This window comes from Apium graveolens, chromosome 7 (assembly GCF_009905375.1).
Source record: "Apium graveolens cultivar Ventura chromosome 7, ASM990537v1, whole genome shotgun sequence".
Taxonomy (NCBI): domain Eukaryota; kingdom Viridiplantae; phylum Streptophyta; class Magnoliopsida; order Apiales; family Apiaceae; genus Apium; species Apium graveolens.
In genome coordinates, this window is record NC_133653.1 from 216,474,080 (window position 1) to 216,480,772 (window position 6,693).

General features: G+C 38.7%; 1 non-coding gene across 1 annotated transcript; it reads left to right on the top strand.

Moving 5' to 3' along the window:
• The first annotated feature begins 5,795 nt into the window (after nt 1-5,795).
• Nucleotides 5,796-5,902, top strand: LOC141675335 (small nucleolar RNA R71). Its single transcript, XR_012555993.1, has one exon. It is a non-coding gene; the product is annotated as a small nucleolar RNA R71 (small nucleolar RNA).
• Nucleotides 5,903-6,693: the final 791 nt, after the last annotated feature.

Sequence of the window (6,693 nt, forward strand, 5' to 3'; positions counted from 1 at the left end):
AGTCCCAGCGTCCCTTGTCTCAGACCGAGACCCCAGGTTCAACTCCAGATTTTGGAGGAGCTTTCAGGAATGTGCGGGGACCAAGTTAAATATGAGTACCGCGTACCATCCCCAGACGGATGGACAGAGTGAAAGGACCATCCAGACACTAGAGGATATGTTGAGAGTCTGTGCAATAGACCTTAAAGGAAGTTGGGATGATCACTTGCCGTTGATCGAGTTTTCTTATAATAATAGCTTTCATGCTAGCATCGGAATGCCGCCTTATGAGGCCCTGTACGGAAGAAGGTGTCGATCTCCCTTATACTGGGATAAAGTAGGAGAGCGGAAGATGCTCGGACCCGAAGTGGTCCAAAGGACCAAAGATATAGTGGATCTTATCAGAGGGCGACTTGTAGCAGCCCAAGACAGATAGAAGAAATATGCAGACCTAGCCCGAAAGGACAAGGAATATGAAGTAGGGGACTTAGTACTGTTGAAAGTATCCCCTTGGAAGGGATTAATGAGGTTCGGAAAGAAAGGAAAACTAAGCCCAAGATACATTGGACCTTTTGAGATATTAAGACGGATTGGAAAGTTAGCTTACGAGCTAGCCCTACCCCCTAATTTGCAACAAGTTCATAATGTGTTCCATGTGTCAATGCTAAGGAGGTATCATCGGGATGCCAGACACATAGTGGAGTACGAACAGGTGGATATGCAGCCAGATCTAACTTACGTGGAGAAGCCAGTAAGGATTATGGATAAGAAGGAGCAGGTGCTTCGGAACAAAGTGATCAAGCTAGTCAGAGTACTATGGCAGAATCATAACGTGGAAGAATCAACTTGGGAACTAGAGAGCACAATGCTAGAAAAGTACCCCCATTTGTTTTCTGTTTGATTCCGGGACGGAATCCTTTTAAGGAGGGGAGACTGTAATAACCCCAAAATTTTCAACTTTTTGTAACCCTTGTGAATAGTGTTTTAGCTGAATGAGAAAACTTTTCACGCCACACTATGTAGGGGTTCTGTTATGGATATTCTGGGATATTATTAGTACTCTATGAAGTATATAAGTGTATGTAAAGATCGTCAGAATCCAATTCCGAACACTTTGGTTTTTCCCGGAAATCCACAAGATACGGAGAGAATTGAGTATAAGGTAACAGGATAAAAAGGGATTTAAATTAAAGGATTATAATAGAGGATCATAAAAAGGAATATAATGTATTGAGAAAGGTTAAGGGAACCTAAGTAATAAGATCCCGGGTATGATCCTTCAAACGATAAACGAGAACGAAAGTTAAGCGAACCGTATAACAGATCAGCGGTCATTAGGCAAACGATTAGGAAGTTAATCAAAGGGATTAGTGGGAATGATGTCATCCAACCAATAGAAAGAGGACAAGGAAGGGAGGATGACATCATGAGGATGACACAAGCATGACATGGGAAGGAAGGAGGTGTGGTGGCTTTGTAACCACACAAATTCAAGGGCAAGAAGGTAATTGACTAAATCAAACACAAAAGCAAAGCAACCAAGCCAAGTAAAATCATTTTCATCAAAAATCAAAAAGCAACCAAGGCTTGTTCTTGAAGAGCTCTCGGCTTTTTAGCATTTTAAAGGCAAAGAATTTCAAAACTCAAGATCCAAGCCTCCTAAATTGGTAAGATAATTCCCTAATCATCTTCATGCTTAGTTAGGACTATATCATGAGTTTAAGCCATTAATTCCTTCTCAATCTTCTTCATTTAATCAAAGAAGAAGACAATGAATAGTGTTTTCAAGTTTTTAACTTGAAATTTTTCTTGTTTTTCTTGAAGATCCAAGCATTCTTAAGACTTCTCAAAGCTTCTTAAGGCTTCCTAGCTCCTCCCACCACTTCAAGGAAGGTATACCATCTCCAAACCCTAGGTTCCTATATATTATAAGATGATTTTGATTAGTAGGATGATATTGTAGCTTGTTGTTGCGATTAGAGTTGGGATTTGAAATGGTAGTGAAATGGAATGGTAAATGTTGTGGTTTTGATTTAAAAGAACTTAAGTATGATTAAAGTTAAGTTTAGGCATAAGTATGAATGATTAAATTGAATTGGTTGGGATTGTTATGATGAGATAAGGATGGATGTTGGTTGTATGTTGGATTTGAGGTTGATTTGGAATGGTTTTGAATGGTTTAAAATATTGGAAATCGCGTAAACATAGCCGTCGTAACGTCCGATTTTCTTTGGACTGTTTTTGTGCATAGCATTAGGACCCGAGAACCCCCTGCTAGTTTATGACCACTGCCATGTTTAGATAGCTCATGTTACGAGCTTCGTTTTGATATGTAGTTCGTTCGATTCCGATGCACGGTTTAGGAGAAACGACCGTTTCAAGTAACGGCGTTTCGCGAACGAAACTTTTCCCCTCGCCTTACTTTGAAACATAGGTTAAAGACCAAAAAGGGTTAATTAATGTATGAAACATTTATGGTAAGTGTGTTAGGCAGTTGGTAAGACACTCGCGAAGGAATCGCTTTAAAACTCGTAAAGGTTAAATTATTAAAAATGGTGGAGCCGAGGGTACCCGAGTGACTTAAGCGAATCAGTGAGCGCAAAACAAGCGTTAGAGTCTAAGTTAGTTAAAGTATAGATTTACAAGTGATTTTGGTTTAATTCCAACTTGTTGTTTATAGGTTACCAGACTCGTCCCGAGCCTTTTATCACCCCAAGTCGCTCAGGCAAGTATTCTATCCGTTATACTGTTGTTGTGATGTATACATTTGTATATGCATGATCTTGCGATAAATGCATATTGGTTATTTAGCAAATTCTTGCGATATATTGTAGCATGTGATATGGTATATATGCATGCCTGTTTCATATTCTTGAAATATATATCTGTTGGTTCAGTTGATAATACCTATGCTAGAGAATAGCGGTAACTTGCATATACCCTTAGTATAGGGACCCAAAGGTGAAAATATTTTCTAAAACCGGGAGTCGAGGATCCCGAGTAGATTTTTGTATATATGGATATGGATATATATATATATTTATATATATATATGGTTATAGTTTTCCAAACTATTAATCGAATAAGATTTATTCGATAACTTTAACTTTATTTTATTATTGAATATTATTTCGAATATTATTCGAAGGCGTATGACTCCTTTTATTTATTTATTTGAATATTATTTGAATATTCATTCGAAGGTGTATGACTCCTTTTATTTATTTATTTGAATATTATTTGAATACTCATTCGAAGGCTTATGACTCAGTTTATATTATTTAATGAATATTATTTGAATATTCATTTGAGGATCTATGACTCCGATTATTTGCTGAGGTATATTCTTTATTTTATTAAAGAATAAGGTGTCAATAATCAAAATTATTTTCGATTATTCAAATAAAGATAATACTTTCATATAAGTATATCTTTGATTATTTAATACTCGTTTCAAGTATAAGTTTTAATACTTCTACTTCAATTATTTTTATAAAGATTATTCTTTGTGGGAATATTATTTAAATAATAATATTCAAACATTTTCTAAATATACCGGGGACTGATTTACTTCATTAAATCAGTTTTACTCCAAACACTCTTTAAAGTGTTTTCGAGTCTTCAAAATAATTTTTAAAAGTTAGAGCGGATCCCAAAACTCATTTTTATATTTAAGATCTTCCTTTTTAAGGGGATTTAAATACTCGCTCAAAACCTGAGGGATCCGGCTCTGTGGTGTATTTTATATTCGCAACAAGGTTGCAGTTTTGGTAAATGAATTGATTACTTGCCCAATGTTCGGGAAGTAAGTCCATCTAATTGAGTCGGCATAAGCGACAGGCCGGGGTACGGTCTATTAATGTGTAAGTGGCTGGGTGGCAGTCCATCAACGCGTAAGAGGCTGGGTGGCGGTCCAGCACAAGGTCCTTATGAGGCCAGGGTGATGACCGGTGGGGGATTCATCCATCTACTAGTAGAAAAGGTTACTTATTGGTATCTTTGCCTGATCAGCAAGATATCTGGTTTATGAAAAAATTCTTTTCCTTTCCAAAATTTATTGGATGTTTCAAACTCTGTTCATACTTTACATAACAGAGGTTCCAGGAAATGTTTAAAGAGATATATATGTGGATATATATATATATCGGGACTAAATAAAGTATCTCATAACTTTTTTCATTCAATAATATTTCAAAGATTGAATCTATTCAAGTCTTAACTTGTGGTCTCATCTATGGGATGTATTTCTTAAAACTTATAATACTTTGAACGGTGGTAGTTCAAGTAGCTTTATAAATGATATAAGTGTGGTGAAGTATTGGTAACTTCATTCCTTGTTTTTACTTATATCTAGTAAGTAATTATCTTGCATATGATAGAGATTCTATTAAGTATCCATTTAGATACTTATATTATTGTTATCACTATGTATTATCTTGCGAGCTGTAAGGCTCACTCTTGCTTTATTTCTTCATCACACAACAACAGTTAGGAGAGATGGCCAGACTCCAGCAGACCCAGCGCAAGCGCATGGGAAGCGTCCTGCGTCTTCCCGATGATGTTGTAGCTGCTATAGCTGCAGAGGTAGATCCATTGTAGTTCAGACCATCTACTTTTGAGAATCAAATTATGTATAATTATAACTTGTGGCAGATAATGGCAATTAACTGTAAATTTATCAAGTAATCATTTTGGGTTGTAATAACTGTTAAATGGTGGATTCAAAGACTTGTACTTATTTCAATTTCATCTCTGAGACTATAACGGGTTGTGGTGTGTGTTAGTGTGGGGTCACAGCATAAGGGTATTATTATTAATTAAGTGAAGTGATATTGTGGAAAGAAAGACCGTGACGACCCGGATCCCCGACCCCGGATCTGGGGGTGTTACAAGGAGGATAGATCTGTTTCTCCCCTGTATTACCCTCAGGCAGAGTGTGTTCAACAGTAGTCTTCCTTGGTTCCGACGCTTTCTCCTTTTGCTTAGCTTCTTCATCTCCAACTTCAGCTTCTCCTTCTTTAGCCTTTACAACATCAACAACTTTCCCAGACCTTATGGTAATAGCCTTGACTTGCTCTTTAGCTTCCTTCCTGCCTGGCACTTCTGTGTCACTGGGAAGTATGCCAGGTTGACAATTTAACACCGCATTGGCTATTTGACCGATTTGATTTTCCAAGGTCTTGATCGACACCGCCTGACTCTTGCACAACAGCTTAAGTTCCTCAAAATCAGCACTAGTGGGTGAAGCTGCACCTCCCTGTTGAGGATATGATTGCCTTTGAGCATATTACTGTGGTTGCTGGAATCCAGGTGGATTGAACTGTTTACTCACACCTTGCTGATATGGTGGCTGAATAGCATTCTGATTATTACCCCAGCTGAAATTTGGATGATTTCTGTTGTTAGGATGATAAGTAGCTGGCACAGGCTGTTGTTGTCGCTGATAATTGTTCACATACTGAACAGATTCGTTAACAAGAGAACACTGATCCGTAGCATGAGAACCTGCACAAAGCTCACAGACCATAGCTATTTGATTGACTCCATAGGTAGCTAGAGAATCGACCTTCATAGACAGCGCTTGGAGCTGCGCTGCAATAGCGGTGGCTGCATCGACTTCCAGAATACCTGCTACCTTCCCAGACATCATCCTTTGAGTTGGGTTTTGATCCTCATTTACAGCCATAGTCTCAATAAGATTATAAGCCTCAATATAGCTTTTGGCCCACAAGGCGCCTCCAGCTGCTGCATCGAGCATGGGCCGAGATTGGGCCCCTAAACCATTATAGAAACCAGTGATCACCATCCAATCGGGCATTCCATGATGTGGACACTTTCTCAACATTTCCTTGTAGCGCTCCCAAGCTTCGCACATAGATTCTGTAGGTTGCTGCATAAACTGAGTAAGAGCACTCCTCATAGCAGCAGTCTTTGCCATTGGATAAAACTTCACCAAAAACTTTTGCGCAAGATCTTGCCAAGTAGTGATGGACCCAGCTGGTTCAGAATGTAACCAGTCCTTAGCTTTATCCCTCAATGAGAATGGGAAAAGCCCCAGCTTGATAGCCTCATCAGTCACACCATTATATTTGAAAGTACTGCAGATCTCAACAAAATTCCTTATGTGCATGTTGGGGTCTTCAGTCGCAGCTCCTCCGAAAGAAACAGAGTTCTGCGCCATCTGAATAGTGCCCAGCTTGATTTCAAAGGTGTTAGCTTGGATAGCCGGATGAATAATGCTTGACTGAATGTCATCAATTTTAGGCCGAGAAAATCCATAAGAGCTGGATCTGCCGGAACAATATGATTACCCATGATTACTGGCTCCTTCTGCTCACTTCCTGAATCCGAATCTTCTAAATCTATCTTCTCCGGAATATCAAGAACTTCGTCTGTCTCCTCAGCTGTATCTAAAGTCCTCTTGCGAGTACGAGAACGAGTTTGCATAAACGCTCGCTAAAGTACCTGAAACACAACCGAAAACAATAAGTAACACGTCTTAATCACTGAGTCCTAACAACCAATGATGGTAAGTACATAAACTAAACAGATACGCCGAGTCCCCGGCAGCGGCGCCAAAAACTTGTTAGGGCGAAAATATGCGCTAATATTCACGCAAGTATACGCGTTCGCAAGTAATATAAAATACTTTCTAGTTCGTTCCCACAAAGACTCAGACTAATTATGTTCAATTAAACTCACTCACCAATGTAT